General features: G+C 35.4%; 1 protein-coding gene across 2 annotated transcripts in view; it reads right to left on the reverse strand.

Moving 5' to 3' along the window:
- SUPT3H (SPT3 homolog, SAGA and STAGA complex component) overlaps positions 1 to 11024 on the reverse strand; it is a 439195-nt gene that overhangs the window by 121841 nt on the left and 306330 nt on the right. The window lies entirely within an intron of this gene.

An 11024-nucleotide genomic window follows, 5' to 3' on the forward strand; every position in this document is an offset into this window, starting at 1 on the left:
TGTGGCCTCTCCCATTGCGGAACACAGGCTCCGGACGTGCAGGCTCAGCGGCCGTGGCTCACGGGCTCAGGCGCTAACGCGGCATGTGGGATCTTCGCGGACCGGAGCACGAACTCGTGTCGCCTGCATCGGCAGGTGGACTCTCAACCACCGCGCCACCAGGGAAACCCGGACACTGCTTTTCACCTGTCCTATTTTAATGCTTTACTGGCATCCTAGATATAGCCAATGAAAAGCCACCCACCTCAAACTTCATCAATGAGAGAAAAGATGGCTGAAGCAGACTGGGGGTGGTGAGGGCTGAAGTGATCCTGAGAACAACAGAACTTGAAAGTAATAAAGGATCTTGAGAGATGGATATAAATAAATGCAGGATGGATTTTAATGAAGATGCAGGCCATAATGACTGAAAAATACTGCTTTGCTTCTTAATGAAAAACTTTAAATTGCCAAAAAAGAAAAGAAGGGCAAACACTGTATACTTCTCAAGAAGTTCTCCTTTTATGCAGTTTTATTTTGATGATAAAAGATACAAACAGAAAGCAAATAAGATGGCATTCAAGATATATTTGAAAAGGAATGGATAGGGTACATTATAGGGTTAATACAATTCCAATTCAATCTCTATATATTCTAAATCAACAGTTCTTAATAGTAACTACTGAGTTTTAATCATAATCTAAAGCTCTGATATATATTCTTATATAATACTGAGATTCATTTTATTCCATCAGAAAAATACTAAAGTGACCACTGAAGAGAATGCTGACCTGGGAATCAGAAGACCTGTACTTTAGGTCTTGTTTTGCCTCTAACACAAAATGGGAATCTCTAGGTTAAGTTGCTTCATCTTACTGTGACTGAGTTCTCTCTTCTTTGTATAGAGCTGACGTTCTGTGGTTCTATGTGTATCCTGTACTTAGGGAAGTCCTGAAATCTTTAGAAATACTTCAGAGCCATAGTTCCTATGATTTAAGAGATCAGACAACCTATTCAAGTCCACACAGGAAAACAGCCTCAGTCTATTTGCAGTGATTCTTATATAGAAGATATATCACTGGGAGAAGCCATCAGGTTCCTAACTTCTGGGAAACAGCTACATATTTCAAAACTGAAAACGTGTGTGAACCACTACACCTGTAGCAATGAGACAGCTATTTAACTACTGCATCAACTTTTGTTATGCTTCCCTTCTCTCACACAGAAGGGCACTGGATTTAGGAAATCAGGAGGCCTTGTAATACTGATAACTGAAGAGAGACTGTGGCATTCATAAGAATCTGTACTTTCATTATAGATGGAGAAAGGAAAAGGAATTCTAGGTACTTTTTCCGGCAAGTTAAAGGTTAGGGAGATCACTACCACTATGGCTTCAAATACCTCCCCCTCAAGATGCTCTTACTATAGTGAGTTAGGTCCAATATAAGAAACCTAAGATGTACTAATAAGCTTTGCAAAAAGTACAAACCACTATGCAATTCATATGAAGGCTAAATAGTAAATCTATCTTTTTAAAATAAATAAGATATATGTTGAAAGTTATTAGTTCTTTTTAGAGAAGTATATCTAAGAGACTACAATATTCAAAGGTATACAAATGTTCTTTGAAAATAAGAACAAAATTTTCAAATGGATATTTGATCACATAAACATAGATGAGCAGAAGGAAAGGGAAACCCTGTAATCAAATAAATTACTGTAGCCTAATACTTTTTCATTGTACTAGTCTATACAGAGTCACTTGTTAGATAAAACTAGACACTCTACAATATGAGAAAAGTCTTTGGTATTTTGATTGTAAGGAAATAACAGTGAGGCTTCAAAAATGTAGGCAAATGCAGTGGACACGTTTTAAACTTCCTTCAAGAAAGTTAATGTCTATTTTCCAACAGCTAACAGAGTAGATACCTTCTGTAGGTAGGAAATGTGAATATACCTTTGCATATTCCTTAAGAGAAGCATATCCTTTACCATTAACTGAAGAAAGAAAAAAATCCCTACCAAGTCCCTATTAAAAAGAAATCAGATTTGGTATGCCTGTGACACTTTAAAGAACATATTATGTGGGAAAACAAAATAAACATTTAACCTGGCAAATGAAAATGGATTTGGAGTTTCAACATATTTGGCAGACAGGTAGAATTAAATTCAAGTCAAGTATTCAGAGAAACTAATATAGTATTTAAATATTTGCTTAAGTAATATAGTATTTAAAATAACATATTTGAAGAAATGTTTTTGTTGAAATGTTTTACAGTTTTAAGTGAGGATATTTTTTATGAGAAAAGGCTTGACTGAAGAATATTTTACTTTCTTTGTCATTCTGTGAACTTTAGCGGGATTTTTATATTTACTCTTTCATTAGCCATTTTCTTTTAAGTCTAAGATAACTGGATAGTATCCCCTGTAGCTTTTAAAATGAAATTAGATTTAGATTAAGATAATCATTTTTGAAGTAAAATACTCATAGTCTCAAGGTCAACTCTACCATATGTGTGGGCACGCTGTAAATGATGAGCGGATGAATGGAGGGAAGGCTGGGTGCAGTAAGCACCTAACGTACTGGCTGCCAAGTGTTGCTGCCTCCATCACTACAAGGCTGCCCTACAAACCTCCACAGCAGAGAGGTTACAGCATGGCCCTGGCTTCCAGGCACACTGCCAGGCCCCAGCCTGGACACCCAACACAAACTGGATCAATCAGATGTCATTTGCTGAGATTTGAGATTGTTATCCCAGAGAGGTGGGTCTGCCTCTCCCTAGGTGAGGAAGCTAAGTTGGGAGCACCCGCTGGTGGAATATTATACAAGCAGTAAGTTGATAGGAAGAGAAAAATTAAGCCTATACAGAGAGAGAGAAGCAAGAGATCAGAAACAGTGAACAAAACATTGATTTCATTGGCGTCTGAGTTGCAGCTCCTGAGGCTCATCTGTATTTCCGTTTTTGGGTTGCTTAGAAGATATAGATCCTTACACAAAAAATTTGTCTATGTGCAGAGCTAAATATTTTTCTAAACAACATATTAAATGGGTTATAAGTGAATGAACAAATTTAGCTTGTCAGCCCTAGCCTCTAAATGAATCCATGATGTTTGGACAGTCTGTACACCAATCACAGAAAGAATAGTGGTAACTCTTATTGAAGTGTAACTCCCATGACAGCTTTGCATCATCACCCTGAAGAAAACTGACCTCTTTCCTATATGTAACCAACACTTTTTAAATTTAATAGCACACTGAATTAATATACCTCTTTAATTCACCATCAGGACATTGCCAGTAGCTTGGACATAAATTATATAAAGTCCTAAAGGCAATCATGAAGTCCTTCGCTCAGTAGGAAATATGATCATCCTAAATAACCTTACAAAATAACAGGTGGAGGTGCCAATTTTTTTTACTGGTCTCTAATACCAGTAGTTTTCTGTTTCCAGAGAAAACAAGCCAGATAAAACAGTTTCTAGAGATGATAAGCAGTCCTGTTGCACTGAAAATTTGGAACATGTAAAAATTCACTTTTAAAACTAAAATACAAAATCCTCCAACTTATATCCTGAAAGTTTGTTTTAAATTCAGACTGTATCTTCTCATAGAAATATTGTCTTAAATGGTGGGTAGATTCCCAAGTAATCTTACAAAAACCTCTTTAACACCCACATGCATCTGGACTATATCCAGTTTATGTAAGGATCAGAAGAGGCATAATTAATTGAGAATTTTGTCCATGTCCAGTATTATGCAAAATTATAAAAACACAAAGTTGGCGTTTGACGTCTTCTCACTTTATTTCTGAAATCGCAACTTCCTAGCATATCTCTCTTGAATTTTCTCTTTCCTGCTATAGCACATTTTGCTTAATGTTTTCTGCTCTTTAAATTTCTCTAAAGTTCAAAACTACTTTACCTATTCTCTTTGCTGACCTTTAAATGTCTTTAAAGAAAGACCCTTTCAGCTAATGATTAAGAGGTAAGCAATCTGATTCACATCAGTATGTAAATAACTGAGTGTCCTTGGCCCTGCATGTGTTTTTAAAAATTTTGAAAGAAGAAACAGTAATCTCTTATCAACTATGGCTTTGAAAATTGTGGATTTAAGATAATGAGGTTTCACATTTTTAAAACAAATATGAAAAAATCTGTTATCTTTTAAAATGTGTGATTCTGTTCAGACATTACCTGAAATGGCCAAAGAAAAGCAAAAGTAAAACAAATAACTTTCTTTGCCTTGAAGCTAGGGAGGCTAGTAATCATATACAATATAACTCAATGTCTTCCAGGTACATTTTTCCAGGTTGGAAGAAATAGGACACTTTCCTGCTATTTTCCTTTTCCAGATAGTGCTGGTACCCATGAATTTTCCTTCCCAGCACTTTTGCTTTGTAACTGTGATCTTCGGCAAGTGCTTTAGGGTCCTCATTGCAAAAGGGGAATAATAACAGAATCGACCTCACGAGTAGACTGTGACGTGAGCTGATGTCTGTGTTAGGATTTAGAACAGTGTCTGGCACTGTGTGGCATGTACCGCATAGGACTCTGTTGTTATTACTACTATGTGTCCTTCTCTGGCATATTACAAGTTCTGTCAAGAAAACAACTGTATTGTGAACACTACTTTATGTCCCCACGATCTAGTACAGTAGCTGGCATTAAAAAATAAAATAGGGACTTCCCTGGCGGTCCAGTGGCTAAGACACCGCATTCCCACTGCAGGGGGCATGGGTTTAATCCCTGGTCAGGGAACTAAGAACCCACACGCAGTGCAGTATGGCCAAACAAAACAAAACAAAACAAAAACCGAATTCATTTTTAAGGTTCATAAACTAAGACATATAGACTTATGATTCCTCAGAATTTAAAAATAACCATTGAAAGATTTAACTACAAGTTAATTCTGAAACTACAGTTTAAAAAAAATTAAAGGAAACGGGCAAGGAAGCAAAAAAAGCAGAGGAATACAGTAAGATAAAAACAAACTAAAAATAGAATTACCATATGATCCAGCAATCCCACTACTGGGCATATACCCAGAGTAAACCATAATACAAAAAGACACATGCACCCCAATGTTCATTGCAGCACTATTTACAATAGCCAGGTCATGGAAGCAACCTAAATGCCCATCGACAGACGAACGGATAAAGAAGTTGTGGTACATATATACAATGGAATATTACTCAGCCCTAAAAAGGAACGAAATTGAGTCATTTGTTGAGACGTGGATGGATCTAGAGACTGTCATACAGAGTGAAGTAAGTCAGAAAGAGAAAAACAAATATTGTATATTAACGCATGTATGTGGAACCTAGAGAAATGGTACAGATGAACCAGTTTGCAGGGCTGAAGATGAGACACAGATGTAGAGAACAAACGTATGGACACCAAGGGGGGGAAAACTGCGGTGGGGTGGGGATGGTGGTGTGCTAAATTGGGCAATTGGGATTGACATGTATACACTGATGTGTATAAGATTGATGACTGATAAGAACCTGCAATACAAACAAACAAAAAAACAACTAATACTGAACTTTCTTTGGGTTATTTGTATGGAAATATGTTAATATAAATGTTTCAGACATTACATGAAATTTCTAAAAATCTTATATGTTCTGGTATAATGTTATAAGTCATAATGCTAGTTATTACTTTAAAATGTATATCTCAGAAATAAGTAAATTTCCTTGTCAACTGCATTATTATGAACTTTCATCAAATCTTTAACCGTGGTCATTTTTAAGTCTTTTGTCATTTACAGACAGTTCTGGACTCTGATGCTTTTGCAAATATGTTCCTATAAAAGGGTTTGATCTTCAAGGAATTCATGGAAAAGACTCTGACAAGTACAGGTTTCTGGTAACTAACTACACTGCTGAACTGAATGAATAAGCATTTTCAGAACTCTAATGGAAAACTGATGCACTCATAAAAGTGCTAAGAAAAGATGAAGATGAAAAAAAAATTAATTACATGGGACTGAGCGAACTGATGAGGATGATTATAATTTTTGTGACTTTCTGTTTGAATTAAAAAAAAAATCCCACAAGGACTGAGAGGCAAAAAATATACAAATCAATTTTCACTGCAAAGTAAAGGAGCTGTTACAGTGGAGGATTACTGGACTGAATGTCAATATTATGACATAGTATGAGTGTGTTTCGTGTTTGGTAATTTCAATCATTGTTGCTTTTGTTGTGGTCATCCATTTACAATGCTTGGTGTCAGTTTATTTATCTCTTGTAAAAATAAAATACAGTGTGTGTGTGTGAAAAAAAAATTACAGGGAAAAGAAAAAGAAGTAAAAAAGAAGAATCTGAAAAAGAATGGATATATGTATATGTTCATGTATAACTGAATCACTTTGCTGAAACTAACACAACATTTTAAATCAACTATACTCCAATATAAAATAAAAATTAAATTAAAAAAATAGTAAAAAGAAAAAACAACATATGTGCTATGTAAATAAAGGTAAATAGGGTAATGTCATCAACTGAAAGAAATTAAAGGAAATAATCTTAATATACTATTAACGACAGTTACACCCAAACTAATTGGTTTAGAAAGATTAACAGTAAAGACAGGCAAAGATATAGCAAGCCTGGTATTCACTGGACCAAGAGAACCAGTTTCTACTGATGAAGAGTCTATCAACAATGAAGAAAAACTCTTGAACTTCTCCCTCCTAATGTAGGAGAACTGGACTATATACAAGAAAAATGGTGGGACATTAAAGGAGATATTTACAAATACATCACAGCAATAAAAGGCTTACTTTTAAGAAAGAAGATGAAAAGCAAGTGAATATTATTAATAATAATGATCTAATAGGTACATAAACATCTCCCTAGCCTGTCCATAAGTCATTTACAAAAAGTTGCAACATATTAGGATAGGATACGTAGTAAGTGCTAATGAATTCCTAACACTAAAAAGAATATAGCTAACAATCTGACTACTATGCAATAAAGCAACTAAAACACCCAACAGAGGCTGAAACAGACAAAACATCCAGCCTGGAAAATATATACCCATATATGTCAAATATTCTCCTACATAAATTAGGCTAAAGGGCAATTCTAGAGGATATTTACAAAACAGTATTTAAATCATAGAAGTATTATATATTGTTAAAATCTATGGGCTATAGCAAAAGCTATGCTAAGAAGAAACTTTACAACTTTAATATTTCCATTGTTAAACAAACTTTTCTATAAATAAACAATGAATACATTTGATTTTTCAAAAAAGTCTCTGTTCAATTATATCCTTAGTATAGTACCTAGAAAGGCAATTTCTGGATCAAAGGCATATAGGGTTTTTTTAATTAATGCGTTTGATAGATATTGCTACACTTTTCTCCAGAAAGCTATGTATCAACTTATGTTCCCACTAATATAGTCTATTTCTCCACACCCAAGTGAACATTAAATAATCCTAGGTACAATTTAAACAAAAACATTTTCTAGGTTAAATAAAATGTGATTTCCGCACCCCCCCACCCCCAACTTTGGTTTGGTTTCTGGGAAGGAAGGGGGTAGATTGAGAGATGAGGTTCAAGATTATTAAAGTGTATTAAAATGAGTTATAAATTTTCTTGCCTCCGAGAATCCACAATTCTTTGAATAACTCCTGAATATAACCAGCGGGCCTACAGTCATTATATATGAAAGTACCCAAGTCCCACACAAGTGGATGGAAGGATTTAAAATAATACCAAGGGGTACTAGTAGAAGAATTTTTTAGAAGAGTTGATGAGTTTGAGACGACCGATAGCCCAAAGAAATAATATCCAGGCCATCAAGATACCTCATCACTCTATGGTTACAATAAATTAAATGATGAGTTTCTATGAGTCACAGGAAAAGTTTAAGCAATATGTAATTATACAAATGATGTACTACATTTTCTACTTCAAAACTATATGATGGGGCTTCCCTGGTGGCGCAGTGGTTAAGAATCCGCCTGCCAATGCAGGGGACACGGGTTTGAGACCTGGTCCGGGAAGATCCCACATGCCGTAGAGCAATTAAGCCCGTGAGTCACAACTACTGAACCTGTGCTCTGGAGCCCGCGTGCCACAACTTACTGAAGCCTGCGTGCCCTAGAGCCCGTGCTCCACAACAAAAGAAGCCACCGCAATGAGAAGCCCGCACACCGCAACGAAGAGCAGCCCCCACTCGCCGCAACTAGAGAAAGCCAGCACGCAGCAACGAAGACCCAATGCAGCCAAAAATAAATAAATAAATAAAAAACAAACAAACAAACAAAAAACATATGATGGATCATCAATAAGGACTGCTTAAGGGACTTCCCTGGCAGGCAGTACAGTGGTTAAGACTGCGCTCTCAAGGCAGGGGGCACAGGTTCAATCCCTGGTCGGAGAACTAAGAACCTGCATTCACAGCGGCCCCCCCCCCCAACAAAAAAAGAACTGCTTAAGAGGATGAGGGAAATTCCCAAAAATTTCACTTGAAGACTTTTTTTTTTTAAACTAAGAGTGATAACTGTCTTACATTAGGCTATTTTATTTTATTGAGTGTAATGAACTTATTATAGGACTACAAGGGACAAGTCTTCCAAGATTCAGATATCTTCCCTGCTAAACCCAGATGGATAATAGAACTTTACACAGAGCTACCGTCTAGGGAAAAAGGTTTCAATTCTTTCTTTCTTCCTCTTTCCTTCTCTCTCTCTCACTCTCTCTTTCTCTCTCTCTGTCTCCATCTCCATCTCCCTCCCTCCCTCCCTCCCTCTCTTCTTAGTCCTCTTTCAGTCTCTCCCTCACTTGGATAATTTCTACAGATATAACAAAGGAATACAGCAGTATTTTGAGATATTTGTGTACATACTGAATTTTGGTAAATAAAGTCTAATTTTAAATTATTTAAAAGCTCTGATAGAGCTTTTATATAATAAGATTTTTTTCAAAATTAAAACAATTACCTCAATGATTTTGGATTTTTCCAGAGTGTGTCTTCCCAAAGGTGGTCACTTCTGTACTTACAGCTTCTCCATATTTGAGAGCAGGTCAATAAACCCACGATTAATGGCTGTCTTCTATTTAAGGTGCAGAATTACTACAAGAAATAGATGTCTTTTCTTCAAGGACTTTTAAAAGGACTTTTAAAATTTAAATTCTTTTCCCATATAGGCCATTACAAAGTATTGCGAAGAGTTCCGTGTGCTATACAGTAGGTCCTTATTAGTTATCTATTTTATATACAGTAGTGTGTATATGTCAATCCCAAAAGAGTGGATATATGTACATGTATAAAAGATCTACTTTGCTGTACACCCGAAACTAACACAACATTGTAAATCAACTATACTCCAATTTAAAAAAAAAAACAAAAAACTCCCCATATGACTGGGAACCACTGATCTAAGAAAATGATATTAGACTCATCTGAGAGATGCAGCAGCTAACCATACGCAAAATGAGGAATGATAAAGACCTATTCTGGTTGAGATTTTTTTACAAAATTTTAATAGAATGAATATAATCTGTTGATTGATTTGTACAGTGATGAGTGTCTAAGATATATTAAAATTTTCAAAAGAATGGAAACCAAAAGAATAAAAAATTTAAAAAGGGCGTTTAAAATAAGATTTAATAAATATTTTTAAAGAGTAGGATAAAATGCCCAAATTGTTAATAATTATTACTTGGTCACTTTAAAATTAAATATCACACTTTAAAAAGTTCATTACATGGCTATGTTATTAACTGTGGGAGTATGGCAAAACACTTCCCTTTGTAACTGAATATAATAGCCAAAGTAGTGATGGTAAAACTTAATGATGAATGTAATATTAATTTGAATTGAATATTAAATTCAAGCCCACAGTCTTATCTATATAGTAGATGAGGCAGATAAATGCAAAAGTAACTTCTGTGAATCTGGTGATTTGTTGGTCAATTGTTCCTTAGTGTTAGAAGGACTGAGTGAAACAAGTTTCCTATTGTATGAAGTAGAATGAATGGAGATGCAAAATTTCCGTGCCACAAAAAATTTAACAGTAACCTAAGGCATATGCAAATTCAAACTATTGATATGTTCTAAGTAGAAATCAACCAATAACTAAAAGAATTGTCCAGAGGAGATATTTAACGGATCAGAGAAGTGAAGAAGCATATGTTATTATTTGAAGATGCTAAATCATAAAATCTTATAATAGCAAATACACAAGGAAAAGTGTATAACATTTACTGCCAAATGTTCTGAATTGGTAACTAGAGAGAATGAACCAACAGTCACATATGGTATTGATCCATTTGAAAAAAAAGTCTGCTAATTGAAATTAGAACTGATGCTCAGTATCGGCCTGTAGACAGATCTGGAACACTGCAGGTCAATACTGAAGCAGTGTGGTTAGGAGAACTTCTACAGCTAGAACTGTGGAAAAGCCACTACTCTAATTTGAACAGGAGGTTATTCAAGCAATGAAAACTATTAGCAACTGGAAAGCACCTGTAAAAGATGAGTCGAAGAGCTCCTGACACAAAAATTCCATAAAGATCTATAGCTTTCTTTGTAATCCTACGTGAATCAGAAGAAAAGACTAACTTTATACACCCAGAAACTGCATTCTTTAAGCAAAAGAGAAAAAAAAAATCAGATCATCCAAAGGATAGATTAATAATATTTGCATATATCACCTATTTTATTCACCATATTTGGACAAATATTTAATGAAAGTTTGTAATGTTCAAGGCACTGTGCTGGGTACAGAAGATATGAAAGTAAATAAAATAAGTCCATGCTTTCAAGGACCTTATTTAGTAAGTCAAACTAAGAAAAAACTACTAGTTACAATCTATCACATACTAAAATATCAGAACTGAGATGTTGCCAGATAGAGAAAGCTCAGGGGAAGGGAAGAAAAGCTGAATGCCTATTTAGGGAACTGTAAGTCCGAGGGGGTTCCTTAAATCGTGTGTGGTGGTGGTGGTTGTGTGTGTGTGTGTGTATGTGTGTGTACATGTGCCTTTTGGGAGGTAATATGGGAAAAGGAGGGGGAGCAGGAAT

Source organism: Lipotes vexillifer, unplaced genomic scaffold, assembly GCF_000442215.2.
Source record: "Lipotes vexillifer unplaced genomic scaffold, Lipotes_vexillifer_v1.1 scaffold4, whole genome shotgun sequence".
Classification (NCBI taxonomy): domain Eukaryota; kingdom Metazoa; phylum Chordata; class Mammalia; order Artiodactyla; family Lipotidae; genus Lipotes; species Lipotes vexillifer.